The 23,765-nt window shown below is 50.7% G+C and overlaps 1 protein-coding gene and 1 non-coding gene across 2 annotated transcripts in view; both read right to left on the bottom strand.

The window, feature by feature from the left end:
- Window positions 1-23,765, bottom strand: part of LOC140904217 (uncharacterized) — an 83,413-nt gene that overhangs the window by 35,865 nt on the left and 23,783 nt on the right. The gene's annotated exons all lie outside the window — the stretch shown is intronic.
- TRNAK-UUU (transfer RNA lysine (anticodon UUU)) lies at window positions 10,463-10,535 on the bottom strand. Its single transcript has one exon. It is a non-coding gene; the product is annotated as a tRNA-Lys (tRNA).

Below are 23,765 nucleotides of genomic sequence, written 5' to 3'. Positions count from 1 at the left end.
CTAAATAAATCCGTTTTACCCTGTATAAAGCTTTTACAGGTCAAACTTATAGATTGTTCGCACTCGATAACAGTGATAGAGAGATATGCACAGCTGTTTGCCCCCCTAGGTACTAATACATACTGTGGGTTAATTATTAAGTAAAAAGTGATTTTATTAAATACAGAAAGTAGGATTTAAGTGCTTCCAACAGACAGAACCAAGTGAATTACCAAATAAAATAAAATAAAACACGCAAATCTATCTCTGAGACAGTAATAAAACTAAATACAGGTAAAACCTCACCCTCAGAGATGTTTCAGTCATAGACGCCAATTTTCCCCGGTGCCGGTGGGTGCTCGCGCCCCTCTGGCCCCGCCCCAACTCCGCCCCTTCCCCAAATCCCCGCCACAGCCCCTCCTCCCCCCTCCCTCCCAGCCGCACGAAACAGCTGTTTCACAGCACAAGCGCTGGGACCTAGGGAGAAAAAGCGGGCATGCAGTGCACTCAGGGGAGGAGGAGGTGAGCTGGGCGGGGGTGTGGGGAGCTGCCGGTGGGATTTTTCCCCGTGCCCCGGAGCACCCACGGAGTCGGTGCCTATGGTTTCAATAAGCTTCCTTTTACAGACGAGTCTCCTAGTCTGGGCAGATGGGACCTTTCCCCCAGGGCTCAAAGATTCACCCCTTCTCCTTTATCATTGACGATTATCCGCAGAAGCAGAGGCGTTGGGATTCTCAATTGTACCAAGGTGATTGAGGAGCACTAACCCTACTGGTCTTGATGGAACTGGTGCTTGCCTATGACTGTGAGCAGGATGCAAAGCTGTGCAGGGAAATCTCCATGGGTTTTCAGGCCAACAGTTTAACCACTTGTCCGACAGCAAGAGATAAGCAAAGCCTCGGGGTAAAAGAAACACCCCAGCCCCTGTTCTAAGTGACCACGACAAGACTGGGGGTTGAACCCCTCAGGAATCCTGGGCCCAGCCTTGTCAGGGTTATGAGGACTCTGCCACAAATGAGAGTAGAAAGAGAGTCCTTGAGGTCAGGCAGGCCTCTGGGTAAGGGGGTGGGAATGAGGACTCAGATCCTTTTCCTAGCCAATTCCACTGGGGTAGTGTATAAGCCAGGAAAGTTCATCACAATAGCGGGATCATACCCCCCTTGAGACTTGCATTCTGTACTTATTACTTCACCGCAGCTGCTCCCTCTCACCCGTTGGCTTTCTCAGCACCTGGCCCCACAGCGCTTCCTGCCACTCGGAGACTGCACTGTCTGGGCCTGCTCCTGTGGACGTGAGCCCACCTCCAGATTTCTAAGGACTCAGCAGGAGAAAGGGGCCTTTCCAGGAAACTGCCACTGCTTCTGGGAATCCGTGTGTGGCGCTGGACACCACCAGCAATCATTTGGCTCCTGGCACACAAGGCAACTTAAAAGCTCACTGAATGCATCCGATGAAGTGGGCTGTAGCTCACGAAAGCTCATGCTCAAATAAATTGGTTAGTCTCTAAGGTGCCACAAGTCCTCCTTTTCTTACTGCCCGGACAGGGGCTTGAATTCTTGACCTTCAGAGCTTGATGTTCCTGCCACGACAAGAGCAAGCAGGCAGGCAAAAGAGAGGCAAAAAAAGTCCCAGGAACCCTTCCTCTTTTTCTCCACGGCCTCTGCCTATCAGCAGAATTCCTCCTCCTCCCTCCTGGGCCTCAGGGCAAATAAATCTACTCACCTACACAGCCAGTCCATCCACTGCACCTTAATTTCCCATGTTGATGCCTCCCTGCCAAAGTCCTGCCCCTGGGTCCATAGAATTAAGTCTCAAATCTCACTGGGAACTCTACTTCTTGTGCCTGGAGACTCTCGGCCCCCTCAGTAGATGACCTGAGAAACACAGTGTCCATCTTTTCTAAAGAAGTGCTTGAAAAGGTTTTTCTTCTGTGACCGCATGGCCTAAAGGATAAGGCGTCTGACTTCAGATCGGATGATTGAAAGGTTGAGTCCCTTTGCATCTCTGCTTGTGTAGTTTTCCCTTTTTGCTGGAAGTTCTGCTTTCTTCAGGGCTGGAACCTCTTCTTGGCCAATGCTCTGGCTGCAGCTAGAGCCCTGGGAAGGAGTTGTGCCCTGGAAAGGAGTTGTGGGTAGGGCATCACAAAGGCTAGGGTGTGAGCCCTATGTGCTTCCAGGCTAGCCTTTGCCACTTCTGATTTGCCAAAGAAATTGGGTGGATGCCCGGGTTAGTGTGTGGAGTGTAGTTTCCCTTTTCCAAACGTGCGCCTGTCCCCATGCGTGAGGGAGCTTGCTCAATAGCACCTTTGGAGCCTGTTTCTCCGCATCTCACCAGCTGCAGAAAAGCCTCTTGGGGAAAAAGTCTCCTGCCCCACTGCAAACGTGAGCACCTTGCATGGGAACGGTAAGAGGCCCCACCAGGGGGGCTGGCCCTGCTTTCGTATCGCCTTCTGATTTGGGCCACAGAGCATCAGCAGCTGCCCCACATGATGGTCTGCCGGTGGCCTTCAGCGGTTGTTTGGCAGGGCAGGGAGCAGGCTGGCCGGGAGTCTTTGTGGCCATCAGCTGGCCATGCATAGGCACGGTCCTCCCCACCTCTTGCCCCTCCCTTGATTGCTCTGTGGCTTTTAAGCCTTCTTTTGGAGTGGTCAGCAGCAGCTGCCTCTGCTCTAGGTGCCCAGCGGAGGAAAGGTGTGCTGGGCTCCAGCCTGGGACTCTTCCTCCCACCTGCCTCGCCCTAACTATTAACCCTGGTCCTGGCACACCTTTCTTTAAATGTTCTGCACTTAGGATGGAAGAATCCCATCCACCGCTACAGACTAGGGACCGAATGGCTCGGCAGCAGTTCTGCAGAAAAGGACCTGGGGGTTATAGTGGACGAGAAGCTGGATATGAGTCAACAGTGTGCCCTTGTTGCCAAAAAGGCCAATGGCATTTTGGGATGTATAAGTAGGGGCATTGCCAGCAGATCGAGGGATGTGATCGTTCCCCTCTATTCGACATTGGTGAGGCCTCATCTGGAGTACTGTGTCCAGTTTTGGGCCCCACACGACAAGAAGGATGTGGAAAAATTGGAAAGAGTCCAGCGGAGGGCAACAAAAATGATTAGGGGACTGGAACACATGAGTTATGAGGCGAGGCTGAGGGAACTGGGATTGTTTAGTCTGCGGAAGAGAAGAATGAGGGGGGATTTGATAGCTGCTTTCAACTCCTCAAAGGGGGTTCCAAAGAGGATGGATCTAGACTGTTCTCAGTAGTACCAGATGACAGAATAAGGAGTGATGGTCTCAAGTTGCAGTGGGAGAGATTTAGGTTGGCTATTAGGAAAAACTTTTTCACTAGAAGGGTGGTGAAGCACTGGAATGTGTTACCTAGGGAGGTGGTGGAATCTCCTTCCCTAGAAGTTTTTAAGGTCAGGCTTGACAAAGCCCTGGCTGGGATGATTTAGTCGGGGATCGGTCCTGCTTTGAGCAGGGGGTTGGACTAGATGACCTCCTGAGGTTCCTTCCAACCCTGATCTTCTATGATAAGCCTGGGACTTTTCCACTTGGAAAAAAGTCAGATAAGGGGGGATATGAGAGAGGTCTATAAAATCATGACTGGTGTGGAGAAAGTAAATAAGGAAATGTTATTTATTCTTTCTCATCACACAAGAACTAGGGGTCACCAAATATAATGAATAGGCAGCACATTTAAAACAAACAAAAAGGAAATATTTTTTCACACAATGCACAGTCAATCTATGGAACTCCTTGCTGGAGCATGGTGTGAAGGCCGAGTCTATAACAGGGTTCAAAAAAAGAACTAGAGAAATTCATGGCGGATAGTCCAATCAATGGCTATGAGACAGGATGGGTAGGGATGGTGTCCCTAGCATCTGTTTGCCAGGAGCTGGGAATGGGTGACAGGGGATGGATCACTTGATGATGACCTGTTCTGTTCATTCCCTCTGAAGCACCTGGCTTTGGTCACTATGGGAAGACAGGGTACTGGGCTAGAAGGACTTTTGGTCTGACCCAGTAAGGCAGTTCTTACGTCCTTATGTCCTTATGCTCCTTTCATGTAGATGCCTGGGATTCTGCCTCACAATGTGTCCCTGAGCTCTCAGCCAAATTGCCCCAGATGGGCAAACACGCTGGGCTCCTGAAGCCTCTACCACCCACCTAGTGCCCTATGGCTCATCCCTAACCCTCGATGCTGCTCCTTTCTCGAGAATGTGAAAGGAGCGGAGGCGGTCCAGGAGCCTTCTGGGGACGCAGATCTGAGTCTTTGGGAGGGACAGATGGTCTCAGACGTCAAAGCGCTGTAAACCATGCAGCCACCCCCTAACTCAGGGGCCTGTTCCAGCCCTGAGTCTGGGCTCCTGGGATCCCTCCCACAGAGCAGGGTGCCCACAGATTACAGCCTGAAAATAGACATGTGAAACTAACTCCTGCTCTCCCTGACAGGGGCTTCCCCTAGACCAAATGGCACCCCAGGAAAAATCTTTGGTGCCCCGCTCCCCATATGTTAAATCTTTGAATACCTTATTTTTTATTGCATTTGTAGCTCATTTCATGATTTTGATGCACAATTTGGATGCATGATTTTCTCTGTCATATAAGACGATACATTTGCAGGCTAGGATCCGTAAACCTGGGTTTATTGGTGCCATATATGAGCAAATAAAACAAACTCATTTCCTCTAAGGCCATAGAAACTTTTTAATTTTCACAGTAACTGAAACGTACTAACATCTAGAAATCGAACGGTCATCCACATGGGGTGGACTAATATTAAATAGTGTTAAAGTAAGAGACAGCGTTCGAATGTTAACCCGAGTGCTTTAGTTCAAAGGTCACTTTTCTCGTCTTTGCCCTCGTGAACTGAAATGCAGCATTAGAGAAATCCAAAGACGGGCCAATGGCATTTTCAAGTGCGAAAACAGCAAGCGATGTCGGTCTCTCAGGGGCCACCGGCGATTGAAGATATGGTTCAATGAGCCGGAGCTTCAAGGTGAGGGTTGCTCTGTCCACTGCCTTCCGTTGTGCTGCTGGGCACCAAGTCCCTGGCAGCCAATAGGTGAAGCTGGGAGAAGAGAGCGGGGTGGCAAGTGGAGGCAGGAGTCTTGCCACCAGGGTCTAGCTGCCCAACTTGCTCATCGTACCGCTGGGCCCCAGTCGCCTTCAGGTAACCCAGGAACTCAGGCAGGAAGAGGGCGAGGAAGCAAGTCAAGCTGAGCAAGGTAGGCAAAAGTTCATCTTGCCTTCGTGGGCCCCTCGTAAGGACGTCCTTTTTCTGTGCCAAAGCTGACAAAATCATCCCAGGCCAAAGCAGAAGCCATCGTCCCAGAAAAGCAGCAAGCCAAAAAGAAGCCAAGACACTGCTGAAGTAGCTCAGTTGGGGGAGTGCCAGACTGAAGATCTACAGGTCCCTGGTTCAATCCTGACCTTCAGCATTGTTAGGATATAGATATTCAGGCCTGCCTGTAAAGGCCTGTACTTTAAGAATTTAGGTGTATTCTTATCACTTGGCTAGTTAGAGGTATAAAAGAAAGAATCAAAATCACTGTCTGCCAATGTAAGGTCCTTCTCTTACTGTGACAGTCTGGGGCCCTGTTCTTAGGCTAAGGCCTTTGGCTAAGCAGCAGAGGCAGCCATAAGCCGGGAAGCGAACGGTCACATCCTCACATTCCAACCTAGTCACATTGAAAAAAGGTGCTATTGGGCTGTTAGGCACTATCAGGACAGGATTGTATTCCTATCACCTCCAGAGAAAGGGAAGTGCCTAGAAAATGTAAAAGAAAACTTAGTTTGATAGCATCCTGTCTGGCAAGAACTCACTTATCAATACTGGGATGTGAAATCCTCACTTCTGTATTGTCTTGCCATTATAGTTCCCACTTTGCTATTGTTTGTCTGTATAATCTCTGTCTGGTTCTGTGATTGTTCCTGTCTGCTGTATAATTAATTTTGCTGGGTGTAAACTAATTAAGGTGGTGGGATATAATTGGTTACATAATCATGTTACAATATGTTAGGATTGGTTAGTTAAATTTTAGTAGAATGATTGGTTAAGGTATAGCTAAGAATATTACTATATAAATTAGGGGCAAACAGGAAGTAAGTTGGGATTCAGAAATAAGGAAAAGGAACTTGTATTTAAGCTTGCTGGAAGTTCACCCCAATAAACATCGAATTGTTTGCACCTTCGGACTTCGGGTATTGTTGCTCTCTGTTCATGTGAGAAGGACCAGGGAAGTGGGAGAGTGAAGGAATAAGCTCTCTAACAAGCATGCTCTTCCATCCCTCTTTGTGCAGGGGTGGGCTGTTTTCGGAAAGTGCAACAGGGTCTTTACCTCCCATGAGGCCCTCATTTCGGGCTATGCAGCAGGAAAAGACATCGTGAGCCCCTGCACTGAGTTGCCCCACCAGACCTTCCGTTCTTCTCTTGCTCTTTCTCAGCCAGGGGAAGAAAAAGAAGCTCTCCTTCAAGCTGGAGTCACAAGGGCGACGTAAGGACGACTTCCTGAGCACCGGCTCCAGTCCTTTGCTCTCCCAGCTGACCTATCGAAGGGCTGCCACTGCTTTCTCCAGGTTCGCCCTTCGGGTGTGCCAGGGCGAGAGCCAGCCAAGTGGATGGAATTTGAAGGGAGGGGCAGAGCACTAGGGTGGAGTTTCTGTTGTGTCGTGGTTATCACGTTTGCCTAACACGCAAAAGGCCCCTGGTTCAAAACCTCCTGGCTTCATTCTCCTGGACCCCCTTACTGTCCAGGAAGGCACTTCTCCTTCTGCTATTGGCCTGTCCCTGGGATAACTCCAACCCTTGCACGACAGAGGGTGGTGACATCAGCGGAGAAAGCGCCTTGGTGTCAGTCTGGAGAGCCTAGAAGAATTAGGCACGTCACCTTTCGGAGGTTTGTGGCTTGGCCTCCTCTGCCCTTGGAGATTGGCCTATGGAGTCCGGCTCTTCCTGCTGGCCTCCTTTGTGTGACTTGCCAAAGGAGGAAGTGAGGCAGGAATGGGGCAAAAGAGGAAAGTCACGCTGAGGAAGGCAGGGCAGAAGCTAGGCGGCTAAGTGGGGTTACTAGAGCACCACCATTCGTTCTGCCAAAGCCTGGGGAGGTGAAGTTGGCTGCTGGGAGGCAGAATCCTGTGCCTGCCGCTTGGCATCCCAGGGATGGCTACTTGCAGCCCAGGAGAAGAAGAGGGGTTCTGTGTGGAAGGAAAACAAGCAAAGCTGAGTCCGAGTGGTCGTGGGCCAGTACTCCTTTCAGGCCAAGCTGGGTGTGTGGTAATCGTCTTGAGAGACTCCCTGCCACCTGTGAGGCAGCAAGAATGGCTGCTCCTTTGTGCTCGACCCAGGGACATGACTGATGGTTTGGGCTGCCTGTGAGCTACTGGGATCCAGGAAGCCCCAGTCTGCCCCTCCGGGGCCTGAGTCGTCTTCTTCTCTCCTGCCTTGGGGAGCTGCAGCTCAAGGATTAAGCCTTCCTGTGTGGCCTGTACTGGAGAGGACCCTGAACCCATGTAGGGCACCTTTGGTGGGAAATCCAGGCCGGAAATAATTCTAGCCACCAAGTCAACCCATTAAGTCGAATGTGGCGAGCTGGACGCCGGGTGACTTACTCCGTGGGGCCAGCAGGTCAAGCCGTTTTCCTGCACGTGCGGAACGTGGCCGCCAAGGTTTGCCTTTCCTGCTCCCTGCGCTCCTGCACCCCAAAATCCCTGTCAGCCAGCAAGATGAGCTGGGAGCCCAGAGAAAGGAGACAAAGGGGTGGCCGGAGCCCCCTCAGGTACTGCCTCCACCCCAGGCAGCCCACGGAGACCCACTGTCCCCCCCAAGCAATGCGAGAGATGCCAGCAGGGCTAAGGCAGCTCCGCGCCCCCTCTGCCCTCCTCCCTCCATGACGCACCACTCCTGGAAGTGGCTGGCATGTCCCTGCAGCCTCTTGGGGGAAGAGTGTCTCTGCACGCTGCCCCCACCCCGGTGCAAACTCCACAGCTGGCCCCCCAAGCCCCTCACCTAGGAGCCTCTGCCGGAGGGGAGTGTGTGCCGGTCACTTTGTGAACCGCACCGCTCAAAGTAAGCATGACCCCCCCTGGCCCCCTCCCATACCCCGGCCCCCCCTGCCCCAGTGCAGAGGCTCGCTGTGTCTTGAACAAGCACTTTCAAGGATTGTCCAAGAACTTCTTTTCTGTTTACGAGAAAGATATACAAAAAAGGGAGCCCAAACGGTCAAGTTTCGATCAGCAAGGAAAAACTACCAGGCGAAGCCAGGATCTCTCAGTTACTAGGAAGGCTCTTCAGCCGGCTCTTCCCAAAGGCCCCGGTCTCATGTCAGGTCCAAGGACACCATGGGAGCTGAGCAACAGGTATTGTGCTCACCCCTGGGTCAGTGCTCCCCCCATAAGGGTGTTTCCTTAGCTGTCTGAATAAGACCTCTGACTGTAGCTCCCCATCCTCTGGTGGCCCATCACTATCCCTCCCCAAAGAGAGCTCAGTGCCCCCAAGGTGGGGTGAGCGGCTCCTGGTGCTCCACTCCCCAGCTCCACCAATTCTGCTCCCTCCTCCCCCCCGGTCTCCAGACAACTCAGGCCTGGACCCAAGTTTCCCAGGCACTGCAGACACGTACTCCCCCTCCAACCCCACGCCTCTTGCAGACCTCTCACGCGCCTCCAGATCCCAGCCAGCAGCCCCAATACCTGCCCTCCTCTCCAACTCACAGACTGTAATAGCGTTGAAGCACCCACCGGGGATAGGTGGCAAGCAAAGTATCCCAAGGTCCCCCCACGAACTGAACTGGAATTGCAAGATTCAAAGCCCTAAACGCTGGCCCTTACACCATGGAACTGGCAGGAAACCCCTCGAGCGCTGCCGACTTCCGACAGGGAGGACATTGTAGGGGTAATTTTCTGCATTCCTCATTCAAGGCCTCTATTGTCAGCCCTGCTTTGGGCCAAAGAGTCAGCAAGCAGTGCTTTGCTCCAGGCCCAGAGACCTTTCTTCCTCCAGACTTCAAGGCCAGTGGACATGTGAGGAGGATGCCCCTTCAGTCCCAGGCATTAATTAAAGAAGGCGTTCCTTCTTAGGAAAGGCCAAGTCCTGAAAAGAAGGGAGTAACGTGAAGCAGGACATAACCTTCTGAAGACCTTGGAGGATGCCACATGGGGAGAAGTTCTATCTGCTGGACCAAGGACTTGAACCCTGAACTCTCAGATTAAAAGTATGGTGCTCTACCAGCTGAGCTAGCCATGCTCAGATGAGGAAAGGGCAAGTTTGGTGTAGTCAAGAAAAAGTGAGGGGGAAAGACTACAGAAAAACTGTAACTCTCGCTCTCTTAACAGACCGAGCCCCAGCCTGCTCTTCCATTCAGCACCCTGATGCCTTCTTCTTTGGTTAGGAAAGCATCGGCTAGAAAACACCATTATATAAAGCAAAAGAAATCACACCCAGAAATGCCAGTGGAAAGACAAAAAAAAAAGAAAAAAAAGAGGAAAATTCAATCCCTATCAACATAGTATATTATATATATATATAGCATTGTAGGGGTAATTTTCTGCATTCCTCATTCAAGGCCTCTATTGTCAGCCCTGCTTTGGGCCAAAGAGTTCTGGACACAGACCCACCCCACACAGGGGCAGCAGGGCGGGGCCGGCAGCCACGTGGAGCGAGCAGGCAGGAGACCACTCGGCCAGTGGTGACTGCGGGGCCCAGGTCATTTTAAATGGCCTGGAGCCACGCGCAGGGCGGGGACACCCCGGGGCAGAAGGCAGGGCCGAGGGAGAGACCCGACCTCGAACATCGCTGGACCCGGGCCCCGGGCCAGGAAGATTCCTGGTGCCCAGGGAGCATGGGCCCATAGAGCTCGCCACCCATGCCAGTGGGTCAACCAATTGGGCGGCCTCCTGGGCCAGGCTGCAGCCCCGCTTCAGGGCTCAGAGGAAAGGCAGCTCGCATCCTGCAGGCGCGGCCAGCCTTCTGGATCAAACGTCCCCTCTTGCGCTCAAGTCACAAGAGCTAGCGGGCAAAAGACAGGCTCCCACGTCATTTGAGAGAGAGCAAGAAGAAGCCAGTAGGGTTAGGTGGCAAAAGAGCTCTGCCAAGGTCCTAACCGAGGCTTGAACTGGGATTGCAGGATTCAAAGCCTTGGGGGCTGGCCCTGACACCATGGGACCAGACCTTGGCGTGTTCCGACTTCCGGCGTGGAAGAGCCTGGGTGGACAATTTTTTGCCTCCCTTGCTCAAGGCCTCTCCCGCCTCCCTGGCCAGCCCTGCATTTGCTCAACAAGTCGGCACCCAGCGGTTTGCTGTCGGCCCAGAGGCCTTTCTTCCTCCAGGCTGCGAGGCCGGCGGACGTGTGAGGAAGTTGCCCCTTCAGTCCCTGGCAGTAAAGGGCCCTTCCTAGGAAAGCCCAAGTCCTGAAAAGTTAAAAAAAGTAACCTCAAAGAGCTGCTTCTTGATATTCTTGGGGGACACCACAAAGGGAAAATGATCCTCCTGTACACCTGACCAGGGACTTGAACCCTGGACCCTCAGATTAAAAGTCTGATGCTCTACCAACTGAGCTAGCCAGGCTCCCATAAGGAGAGAGCAAGTTTGGTGCAGAAGAGAAACTAGTCAAGAAAAAGAGGGCTGGTAACAATACAGAAAACAGAATTGGAAGGGACCTCAAGAGATCATCTTGTCCAACCCCCTGCCCAAAGCAGGACCAATCCCCAATTTTTGTCCCAGATCCCTAAATGGCCCCCTCAAGGATTAAACTCACAACCCTGGATTAGCAGGCCAACGCTCAAACCACTGAGCTATCCCTCCCCCCACTTGCCACTCTTGCTCTCTTAGCAGCCCTAGCCCCAGCCTGCTCTTCCATCCAGTGCCATGAGCTCTTCTTCTTCTTCTTCTTTCAGTTAAATATTGGCCCCAGAAGAAAACATGGTTCTACAAAGCCAATCGAAATCACAGACAGAAATGCCATGGAAAATGCGGGAAAAAAAAAAAAAGGAAAACGCCATCCCCATCACATTACGCTATCCGGGGCCGGATTAGCTTTTTGTGGTCCCTGCACCAAACATATTTCTGGGCCCCCCTGTGGCATGAAGGGGCCAGGGGAAAGAGCACTGTGGGGCCTGGTGGGGAAGGATTGGTCCCCAGCTGGAGTGAGGCAGGGGCGAGGGGCAAGATGAGCACAGTGGGGTATTTGGGGAGGATTAGTCCCCGCTGACTGGAGCAAGGCAGGGGCCGGGGGCAAAAGCACAGTGGGGTGGGAGCTAGGGTTGGTCCCTGGAGCAAGGGAGGGGCCGGGGGTAAACTGCAAGCACAGCAGGGCTGGGGAGGGGGTAAACAGGATCCCCCCCCCTGCCCACATAGAGCGGGTACCTACCTTCTCCCTGGTTCTAGCCCATTCTCTCCATCTCTCTCTGCACTGGCCTGAGGGTGGGGGTGCGCTGAACACAGGGTGGGGGGTGCAGGGTCTGGGAGGGAGATAGGGTGCAGGAGCAGGCTGGGGGTTGGGGTGCAGGGTCTCTCCAGAAGCTAGGGCGAGGGAGGGGGCTCAGGGTTGGGGCAGGAGGTTGGGGTGTGGAGCGCTTACCTGGGGCAGCTCCCATTTTTTGCGAGGGGTGCAGGTGGGAATGTGGGGGAGGGGTGTGCGGGAGCTCCCGTTGGGTGCTCAGGGTAGGGCTGGGGATGTGGGGGGCTGCAGGAGTCTGGGCCTGGGGCGTGGCGGGGGCTGGGTGTGTGTGTGGGGGGGTGCAGGAGTCAGGGCTGGGGTCGTGGAGGGTGAGGGGGTGCAGGGGTCAGGGCGGAGGGCTGGGGATGTGGGCTGGGGTTGTGGGGGTGCTCCCAGCTCCCTGCCCTGAGCGGCTCTCTAGGGGAAGAGACAAGGGAGGAGCTTGGCTGCCGGCGGAGCCTGCCCGGCTGCAGCAGGAGCCCCAGGAGCTGGGAGCACCAAGCTTCTGCCCCCGCAGGAGAGAGCCGGGGCCGGAGAACAGTGGCGGGGCCAGGCCCCTTTGGAGCATGGGCCCGGCGCCATGGCGCCACTCTCACCATGGTAAATCCGGTACGGATGGCATCTGGGCCAATCCTGCATTGAGAGCACCCGCTAATGTCCCTCTGTGCTTACGAGAAACCTGGAGGAACGGATACCAACTGCTCCCACTTGCTGCAGGAACACCCTTTCCCTGCCCTCAATCAGAGACCAGCTGGACAGAATCAAGGCCCATCCAGGTCCCAGAGCCCAGCCTACACCCGCCTCCGCTCTGCTGCTGACTCAGGGTGTTTTTCCCACCATGGCCAGCCGTTCAAGGGCCACAGAAACCCGGTTAGCCACTGCTGCTGAAGATGCTCCTCACGGCCGCTGTGCCAAAGGGGGTACAATGCTATGGCATCAATGAGCCGCAGTGGGTCCAGTCCTCCAAAAAAAGAAAAGGAGTACTCGTGGCACCTTAGAGACGAAGAAATTTATTTGAGCATAAGCTTTCGTGAGCTACAGCTCACTTCATCGGATGCATGCAGTGGAAAATACACAGTGGGGAGATTTATATACACAGAGAACATGAAACAATGGCTGTTACCATACACACTGTAACCAGAGTGATCAGGTGAAGTGAGCTATTACCAGCAGGAGAGCGGGGGGAAAAAAACCTTTTGTAGTGATAATCAAGGTGGGCCATTTCCAGCAGTTGACAAGAACGTCTGAGGAACAGCGGGGATGGGAGAGGGGGGAAGGGGTGGAATAAACATGGGGAAATAGTTACTTTGTGTAATGACCCATCCACTTCCAGTCTTTATTCAAGCCTAAGTTAATTGGATCCAGTTTGCAAATTAATTCCAATTCAGCAGTCTCTCGTTGGAGTCTGTTTTTGAAGTTTTTTTGTTGAAGAATTGCCACTTTTAGGTCTGTAATCGAGTGACCAGAGAGATTGAAGTGTTCTCGGACTGGTTTTTGAATGTTATAATTCTTGACGTCTGATTTGCGTCCATTTATTCTTTTACGTAGAGACTGTCCGGTTTGGCCAATGTACATTGCAGAGGGGCATTGCTGGCACATGATGGCATATATCACATTGGTAGATGTGCAGGTGAACGAGCCTCTGATAGTGTGGCTGATGTGATTAGGCCCTATGATGGTGTCCCCTGAATAGATATGTGGACACAGTTGGCAACGGGCTTTGTTGCAAGGATAGGTTCCTGGGTTAGTGGTTCTGTGGTGTGGTGTGTGGTTGCTGGTGAGTATTTGCTTCAGGTTGGGGGGCTGTCCATAGGCAAGGACTGGCCTGTCTCCCGATCTGTGAGAGTGATGGGTCGTCCTTCAGAATAGGTTGTAGATCCTTGATAATGCGTTGGAGAGGTTTTAGTTGGGGGCTGAAGGTGACGGCTAGTGGCGTTTTGTTATTTTCTTTGTTAGGCCTGCCCTGTAGTAGGTGACTTCTGGGTACTCTTCTGCCTCTGTCCATCTGTTTCTTCACTTCAGCAGGTGGGTATTGTAGTTGTAAGAACGCTTGATAGAGATCTTGTAGGTGTTTGTCTCTGTCTGAGGAGTTGCAGCAAATGCGGTTGTATCGCAGAGCTTGGCTGTAGACAATGGACCGTGTGGTGTGGTCTGGGTGAAAGCTGGCGGCATGTAGGTAGGAATAGCGGTCGGTAGGTTTCCGGTATAGGGTGGTGTTTATGTGACCATCGTTTATTAGCACCGTAGTGTCCAGGAAGTGGATCTCTTGTGTGGACTGGTCCAGGCGGAGGTTGATGGTGGGATGGAAATTGTTGAAATCATGGTGGAATTCCTCCAGGGCTTCTTTTCCATGGGTCCAGATGATGATGATGTCATCAATATAGCGCGAGTAGGGTTATTAGGGGACGAGAGCTGAGGAAGCGTTGTTCTAAGTCAGCCATAAAAATGTTGGCATACTGTGGGGCCATGCGGGTACCCATAGCAGTGCCGCTGATCTGAAGCAGCTATCAAATCCCCCCTCATTCTTCTCTTCCGCAGACTAAACAATCCCAGTTCCCTCAGCCTCTCCTCATAAGTCATGTGTTCCAGACCACTAATCATTTTCGTTGCCCTCTGCTGGACGTTTTCCAATTTTTCCACATCCTTCTTGTCGTGTGGGGCCCAAAACTGGACACAGTACTCCGGATGAGGCCTTACCAATGTCGAATAGAGGGGAACAATCACGTCCCTCGATCTGCTGGCAATGCCCCTACGTATACATTCCAAAATGCCATTGGCCTTCTTGGCAACAAGGGCACACTGTTGACTCATATCCAGCTTCTCGTCCACTGTAACCCCTAGGTCCTTTTCTGCACAACTGCTGCTGAGCCATTCAGTCCCTAGGTCTGTTCTACAAAGTTATTTTAGCATTATTATATTGTTCAAGCATGTGAAAAACACACTATGCTCCCTCGGTCGGCAGCTTTTGGCTGGTGTACACACTGCAATGCCACGTCTGGTAACAAAACTGCCCTGTTTCGGTGACAAAATAAAACCACCTCGACGAGGGGCCTAGAGCTTTTTGCAGGAAACTTAAAACGACAACGTGTCCGTGTCAACGCTTCTGGTCATTAGATCACCATAACCAGCCTCTGCCGGTATCCCACAATGCCCGCCGTGAACCTGCCTGCCCTGCATTCCTGCTGCAGAGACATGGGCCCCTCACCTTTCATCGCTCCGGGAAGTTCTGATGTCTGAGCCGGCGGCTCTGCTCCGGCAGCCAGGAGCAAATCGCTGTTGTGGGATGCTGCCCCCTCCCGCACTGCGAACACGGAGCAGGGTGACAGAAGCTTCCTCACATTAGGGGGGCCACCAGCGTCTGAACTCTGGAACCCCTATGACACCCCTTTCCCCAAGACCCCTCACTCAACCCGCCCCTTCTCCCTGAGGCCCTGCCCCACCCCCCTAAGGCCAAACCCACAGAACGCCTCTTCCCCCCAAGACTCTGCCTTGTCCCCCCCTCCATCATTCATCTATGGCCCTCTACAACCCCCCAGTTCTGGCACCCCGACACACAGCCAGGTTGCCACTTTGCTATTGTTTGTCTGTATAATCTCTGTCTGGTTCTGTGATTGTTTCTGTTGGCTGTGTAATTAATTTTGCTGGGTGTAAACTAATTAAGGTGGTGGGATATAATTGGTTACATAATCATGTTACAATATGTTAGGATTGGTTAGTGAAATTTCAGGAAAATGATTGCTTAAGGCATAGCAAAGCAGAACTCAAGTTTTACTATATTGTCTGCAGTCAATCAGGAAGTGGGTGGGTGGGTGAGTGGGGGAAATGGGAACAGGGAATGGGGGTGGGGAAATTGGAATCATGTTTTGCTAAGGGGGGAATGGGAACAGGGACACAGGTAAGGCTCTGTGGTATCAGAGCTGGGAAGGGGGACACTAAGGAAGGAAACTGGAATCATGCTTGCTGGAAGTTCACCCCAAGAAACATCGAATAGTTTGCACCTTTGGACTTCGGGTATTGTTGCTCTCTGTTCATGCGAGAAGGACCAGGGAAGGAAGTGGGTGAAGGAATAAGCCCCCTAACAATACACACTGTCTCTCCTCACACACACACGCTGTCTGCCCCACCTTGCACACTGTAATTGGAAAGCAGCTGGCAATCTAGGAGGATGCCCATAGAACAATGGGATAGAGAAACCTGGATCATTTGATGCTGTACCAACCCATGAGGCATTGCAAACCCTTCCCAAAGCACCCTGAGGCCAGTTGCACAGTGGGATAGCGACCCACAATGCACTGCTCTCTGTGGCGATCCAAGAGCTGCTAATGTGGATGCGCTCTGGTGACAGAAGCAGCCTAGTGTGGACATGCAACAGCAGTTTAATTAAAATGCTTTAACTAAGATGGCATAACTCTAGTGTAGACGTAGCCTGAGAGTGAGACAAGACCTAGCTCTCGGTGGCACCAAGGATGTTCAGGCACTGAAACTAAAGAACCACAAGCTCCTCCATCGTTGGCAGGATTTGAACCTACACAGGGAGACTCCAATGGATTTGTAGTCTATTACCTTAGCCACTTGGCCACCGCTACTTGATTGCCACAGATTTATCACGACACTCTAGTTCTGTTCTCACTGAGTGATCATTTCCAGTTGTTTCTTCAGACCAGCTTCCACAATACACTCGCTGCTGTGTGGTTGTGTAAGTGTGTCCATGGCTGAATAGCAGGAGTTTCTGTTCATTTCCCTTCCGGCTGGAGCATGATGAGAGTGTGTCTGTGGTTAATGACGTTGCTGTAGATTGTTGTCCGTTTCCTGCCTCGATAATTCAGACAGTCCCTTTCCCATCATATTGCCAGCACATCAGTGATTGCAATAACGGGGGCAGGTTTTCTCCGGGGAACTGAGATTTGCCATGAGATTGGTGGCTCCTTTCTTTCCTCACCCTAGAGTGACCTCAGCTTTTTATTCCATCCTTAACCTTTCATGGAATAACAACAGCAGCATGAAGAAAGAGGAGAGTGAGTATCTCACTGTCAGGGCTGAGGGTGGTCACATCCCCTCTGTCTGACCATTCCCATTCCAGGAGAGAAGGTTTAAATGGAATTGAATGCCCTGGCTGAGACAAGAGACACAGAGAAGTTTTGCTGTTCATGGATCTGTGCAAAGGAAAGTATGTCTCTGTGTGAAACTGGGGAGGGAAATGAAACACCCACATGGTGGCACAATATCCTAAGGCAGTGATTTTAAAACTTGTGGGTTGCAATCCAGTACTGCTTTGTAGAACGTAAGGCACTGGTTCATGGCGGCTCTGGTCAGCACCGTTGACCGGGCTGTTAAAACTCCCACCAGTGGTGCTGCCCAGCTAATGCAGGCTAGTCCCTATTTGTTCTGACATTGCTCTGTGCCCCGGAAGTGGCCAGCAGCAGTTCGGCTCCTAGGCAGAGGGGCCACAGGTCTGTGTGCGCTGTCCCCACCACAAGTGCTGGCTCCGCACTGCCATTGGCCAGTTCCCAGTCAATGGGAGCTGGAGTGGGCTTTGTCTGGGGGCGAGAGCTGTGTGGAGCCATTTGCGTGCCTCTGCCTAGGAACCGGACTGCTGCTGGCCACTTCCAGGGTGCAGCATGGACCACAGTTCCAGGGCAAGCAGGAAGCCTGTTCTTGAACCCCCACTTCGTCACTGAGGCAATTCTGTGCCCTAACCCCATGCCCCAATCCCCTGCCCCAGCCCTGAGCCCCCCCAAACCCAGACACCTTCCTGCATTCCAAACTCCTCAACCCTGGCCTGAGCCCTGACCGCTCCTGAATCCTGACCCCCTGCCCAAGCCCAGAGCCCCCTACCACACCACAAACCCCTCATCCCCAGCTTCATTGTGTCATGGGCATCAACAATTTTCTTCAACTGGGTCACCAGAAAAAAAGTTTGAAAACCACTGCCATAGAGGTAGGGTGACCAGATGTCCCGATTTTATAGGGACAGTCCCGATTTTGGGGTCTTTTACTTATATAAGCTCCTATTACCCCCCACCCCCGTCCCAATTTTTCACACTTGCTGTCTGGTCACCCTGCATAGAGGGGGAGGGGAAGGGTCACAATAAAACAGTCAACCTGTGGAACTCAATTGCCAGAGGACGTTGTGACGGCCAAGACTATAACAAGGTTCTAAAAAGAACTAGATAAATTCATGGAGGACAGGTCCATCAATGGCTATTAGCCGGGATGGGCAGGGAGGGTGTCCCTAGCCTCTGTTTGCCAGAAGCTGGAAATGGGTGACGGGGAATGAATCACTTGATGATCACCTGTTCTGTTCATTTCTCTTGGGCACCTGGCCTTGGCCACTGTGGAAGACAGGACACTGGGCGAGATGGCAGTTTGGTCTGACCCATTGTGGCTGTTCTCATATTCTCAAAGCCACACGGAAAGCACGTTCTCATGGCCAGCCCTGAGCAGCCCATCATTCTTTGCTCGGGGGTTTCTGGGTTAGTGGGGGGCGGGCCTGTAGCAGTTGCTTTTGCAGCAGGGCTGGATCCTAGTCAGCAGAGTTTGAGGTGGGGGGCAGTCTGTGCCCTGGATACAGAGATACCTCACCCCCTGCTGAAGGGTATTGGTGGGTGCGGGATGTGAGGGTCTCCATGCCCTTGCTGGGGGCAGTAGTGGTCCGTGGCTTCCATTATCCCAGGATGACCCCCCACCTCCACCATCCTGCTGATGGTAAATGAAACAAAAGAATCTCTTGGAGAGGCCAGCCATTAATCCTGGGCTCTCACCCATACCTTCTGCCCCTCAGGGATATCCCCCCCACAGCCCTAGCTACTGTCCTACACCACAGTGGCCCCTGCCTAATGCGGAAGCACCAACCCGGTTTTCAGGCGACGGAGCTCACTTTGGACTTTCCAGTGCTGCTGACTATTTTCAACACTGATTTACCAAAGAGTCTGTGGCAGGTTTGAATAGGCTAACGATTCGAGATCAGCCTGCGAGGTCAAATGAAGTTATCTGATGAAAGCCTAATGCCGCACTATACAGAAAGAAGGTGTACATCACCGCCCTTTATCAAGGGTGAAGAGAAGTTAGTTGGTCTCTGCGTCTGATATAGTGCTGACGGTGCTCATTCACAAAGCAAACTTTCCAACCCGCTCCTTTTATAGGGCATGAGACAAAGAGACTTCTTTTGACAAGGGAAAATATTGCCGCACAATAGATTTGATTGTGTGTTCTGTTTTTCTAATTACGGATGGAATTTCTTTGATGGCCACCAGTTTACCTACCCACATAAAATGGCGGGGTCTAAATTAGCAGTTACCACTCCAGAAAGAGATCTTGGAGTCCTTGTGGCTAGTTCTTGGAAGACATCCACTCAGTGTGCAGCGGCCGTGAAAAAAGCAAACAGAACGTTGGGAATCCTTAGGAAAGAGACAGACAAGAAGACAGAAAATATCATAGTCCCTCTATATAAATCCATAGTATGCTCACATCTGGAATATTGCATGCACATCTGCTCACCTCATCTCAAAAAAGATCTATTGGAATTGGAAAAGGTTCAGAAAAGGGCAACAAAATGATTCGGGGTATGGAACGGCTTCCATATGAGGAGCGATTAATAAGATTGGGAGTTTTCAGCTTGGAAAAGACGCGACTAAGGGGGGGATATGACTGGTGTGGAGAAAGTAAATAAGGAAATGTTATTTATGCCTCATAACACAAGAACTAGGGGTCACTGAATGAAATTATTTGGCAGCCGGTTTAAAACAAACAAAAGGAAGTATTTCTTCACACAATGCACAGTCAACCTGTGGAACTCCTTGCCAGAGGATGTTGTGAAGGCCAAGACTATAACAGGGTTAAAAAAAAAAGAACTAGATAAGTTCATGGAGGATAGGTCCATCACGGGCTATTAGCCATGATGGGCAGAGATGGTGTCCCTAGCCTCTGTTTGCCAGAAGGTGGGAATGGGTGATATGGCATGGATCACTTGATGATTCCCTGTTCTGTTCATTCCCTCTGAAGCACCTGGCATTGGCCATTGTTGGAAAACAAGATACTGGACTAGATGGACATTTGGTCTGACCCAGTATGGCCGTTCTTATGATTGATGAGTAAAAGGACATTTCTAACCTGGTCATTATTACTAAAAGCTGCGACAATTGACAGTTCTTAATGAGTTAACATCTTCCAAGGTGTCATTTTTTTCACCCCTCACAGAACCCATCTGAAATAACAAGGAACTCTTAGCAATTCCAGAACATAATTGAATCATCAGCACCCCATATCGGTTACCCGGTCTTGTTTATTATAACATACATCTGTAGATACCTTTCATTAGTTTTGAGGGAACCCTTTCCTGGATGTCTTGGCTGTATTAGTAAGGTCATGCTGGTTGGATGTGATGGGGTCCTGTGCATGGCTGGAGGTGATAGAGGGTATGAAGGGAATTTGGGGGAGGGGGTGCTGGGTGTGTGTATATGGTTGGGGTGGATAAGGCTATGTGCAGGGAAAGGCTTGATGGAGGATGTAAGGGGGATTTGGGTTGGTTTGCAGCATGGGGCTGTGTGCAACGTGGGTGACAATGAGTGAGAGAGGGGTATGTGACATTGGAGGGTTCGTGATTTTAGGAGGTTTGGGGACAGCTGGAAGGGAAAATGGGTGCGTCCACGGCTGGGGTTGATGAGGTGAATGACAGCAATTGCGGGAGGGTGGTGTGATGGGGGTCTGTGCAGGTATCAAGGGGATGTGGGATGGTTTAGAGGTGATGGTGTGTGTGCAGAGTTGGGCTGTGGGTTGGTGATGGGAGGTTGGGTGGGGTTGGGGGCATTGATGGGGGCATGAAGGGGATTTGGAGCTGGTGTCAAAGAAGCACTCCCACTGACCCAGCTGTGTACACTGGGGATTTGTTCGGTCTCACCGCATCACTCAGGGGGGTGGATTTTTTACATCCCCGAGTGACATAGGTATACCAACCTAATTTCACGCTATAGACCAAGCCTTAGCGACAGCTCAGGGATGGGGGCGTCACGCTGCCTGGCGTGGCTCACAACCGGGAGTGCCAACCTCACAACGGACTGTCAAAAAACAGGGCAGAGGCCCCAAACTCGGTTTGGGTTCCATGATTAGATTTCAGCAACCCAGTAGCAACCGTGAACGCCCGAAGCGCTATGACAGACTCACAGGGCAGCCCCAGTCCCCTTGGGCGCTCCAATCTATCTCACCACACAAGCACGCTTAAGGGTGTGATAAATGTTTTACTCCAAACATCAGAAGATATCCAGTCCCGAGGGACCAATCACGTACTTCAGCTCACTTGCACCTCAGGCCTTGTCTACACTACGTGGCTAAAAGGGCACCACGGTGGTCGACACAGCGGTCTGGTGAAGACATGATGAGTTGACGGGACAGCACTTTCCTGTTATCTTAATTAATCCACCTCAACAAAAACATCTCCCGTCGACTTAGTGCAGTGTGACCACCGCATTAAGTCAATGTAAGGTACCTCAATTTGAGTTACGTAATTTACGTAGCTTAACGAGCATAATTTATGTCAATTTGTAGGGCTAGTGTAGACTAGGCCTCAGATCTCACTCCAAAGCCAGGTTTATAGGAAACTAGCTAAAACGTTATTAACTAAGAAATGAAATGAGAGCTATTCACAGGGTAAAGCTTCGCCAGTGCAGACAGGAGGGACATGATTTTTTTTTAAGATGAGTCATGAACAATGGAGAGTTTCATTGTTTCCTTTCTAAGCATTTAGCTCTGGAGTCAGCCTCATGGCCCCGTTAATACCGAGAGATAGTTAAAGGGCAAAACACTCCCTTAATGTAGAGTTAAGGTTGGCTGGTGCAATACCAGGCCCTTGCAGAACCTCTACATCTGGAAAACTCAAGCTTCTGAGAAGCAGAAGATGTAGTTACAGTTGCCCGCACCGCCTTCATCCTGTCCTCTTTCAGCAACGTCCCATTAACACACACACATTTACTCTGCCGACATCCTGCTGGCTGAAATCTACAAGCTGTCCACTACCTTTTAAAGCCCTTCCAACTAGACCTCCAACCCCGTCTTGGCCTGACGAGGCCCAACCCCTGGGCAAACCAGACTGGGGTAAGGATTGGGCATGGCCATGGCAGAGACTGCAGAGCAAGACCCCTGAGCCCTACTCAGATCAGCCCCACCTCACTGATCTCTCCTTACTCAGACACACTGCACCCTCTCCCCAAATTCCTGAAAACCTGGGTAGGGAAGCTTACTTTCCTTCATGATGGTCTGAGCTCTACCTCCCCACCCAGCCACAGCTGGAACAAAGATAAATGCCCCCTCCCTTGCTCCCCTTTGGGAAACAAAGTGTTAATTTAGAGGAATCTGATAAGGCTCAGACATGGAGTGGCTGATCTCCGCTTCGAGTCTCCTCAGTGCCAGCCCCCGTTGCTTATTGAAAGAAATGACTCAAGATCCCAGTTACATGCTTTATTAACACGAATGAATAAAGCCAAGAACACACATCAGTAAGGCTAAATGACTATAAATACTACTCAGCGAACTAAGTACAATGATAAAGTTCAAGTGAAATCAGTAAATCAATGAGTTAACCGAATATTGGGTTGGAATCAAGTCATCAATTTAGTCAAGCCATCAGATTAATACAGCAGAAAAATCAACCCTTATAATTCCAAAAACAGCAACCCAAGGAGAGAAGGGCATATTTAGTGATGCCGAAACCCCAACGGGAGATTTTCACCCAGGCAGTGCATTCCAGATTTAGCCAGCTGAATTTTTCAATACTGAAACCAAATTATTGCTTACATTTAGACCACAACCTCAAAGCGAATTACAGTTTTCTCCTCAGTTTTCACTATTGTGTAGTTAATACTTCTCCTCGTCCTCTTGCATCTTCCCTGTGTAGATTTCAGAGGTGTTCACACACTCACATGAACTGAGCCACACTGTTACTCCCTAATCTACTAGAAGGGCTGGGAAGGCTCCATGTTCATAAAAAAAACAGCAATAGACAAAAATTGAAAAAGGAAAATAAATTTCAAAGATTACAAGGGGCTGGATCTCTGTAGCTCTTCATCTTTGGATTCACCTGGAGTAGGAACCGTAGCTGCAGTTTAGGAACCAGGTAATGCAATAGATGGTCCAGCACGTCGGCCTAGCAGGCTTTTCAGGTACAAGGAGACTAGCGAAGGCTGCATAGCCTGTCGATGTTGTGTTTCATTCCCCAGAGGGATCAGTCCTGGGATCCTGGCAGTAAGTCTCTCTTAGATGACTTATATAACATAGAACGCAAGACTGGTTACACTAGGTCAGACCAATGGTCCATCTAGCCTAAGAGTGACCAGTGCCAGATGCTTCAGAGGGAGTGAACACAACATGTTTGCTGATCTGAAAGCTGAAGGACTTCCACCCTTACCTTTATTGTTGTAGATTCCAGCGTACTCTACCTTACCACACCTCCCCCGAGGTCTCTGGGCAAATCAGTTGTGAACGAATCCTTCAATACAGACGTGTCGCACTCCAGTTGAAGTGAGTCAGAGTTTGGGGCCAATGTCAGTTTGAAAAAGCCCCGCTTAACCCAGCAGTTTTCTCAAAGTACCTGCTGTCATAAACCGCATGTTGTGTGGAGGTGCGAACCCCAAAGGTATTAAACATGAAAGAAACATAAGGCCAGTAATGGGGAGGTTTCCATGGCCAGGTCTGAGGGTTAAACAGCTAGGCTCAAACAGCTGGCCTCCTCAAAAGGAAAAGGGCCTCAGCACCCACAAAAATAACTGGTTGCAAAAATAAATCATCATGCATCCATCACCATTTGAAATTCTGACATCTCCTGCCTGATGTGTTTTTGTTTAGCAAACAAGCAAACGGGGGAACTCTCTGGCTGTTCCCCTCTAACTGGGTAAAAGCTTCCACAGCTTCTCTCGAGCAATTTTCCTCTTAACAGAAAATTTATTTTAAAGTTTATCAAAATAAATTCCATTTGAAATAAAAATCATTCCAGTCTATACTGCGTCTCTATTTTCGTACATGCTATTTCTCTCATATGTTCCCCCCACTCTAATTCCTTCGGAGTGAGGTTTCACTTTTCAGGATTAGCCACCATTTCCGATATAGTAGGAGGGAGCAGGGAGAGAACTAGGAGAAAACCTGAATTATATTGTAACACTGACAGTTTTCACAGAATCAGCCTCTTACTTTACACTAATTAACTTAATATTTAATTACATTGTCGCTGAGAATTTATTCAAAGATTACAAAATATAAACCTTTTGGGCAGTTTTCTCTTAATTCCCATTTCCACCCAATGAGCTTCATGTGAAGTCACATTCTACCATAACCTAGGAGCCTTCCATTTCTGAGGGTTCATTTCTCCCTGGGTC

The sequence above is a fragment of the Lepidochelys kempii genome, chromosome 28 (genome assembly GCF_965140265.1).
Source record: "Lepidochelys kempii isolate rLepKem1 chromosome 28, rLepKem1.hap2, whole genome shotgun sequence".
Lineage (NCBI taxonomy): Eukaryota > Metazoa > Chordata > Testudines > Cheloniidae > Lepidochelys > Lepidochelys kempii.
This window is presented reverse-complemented; position numbering and strand designations above follow the sequence as displayed.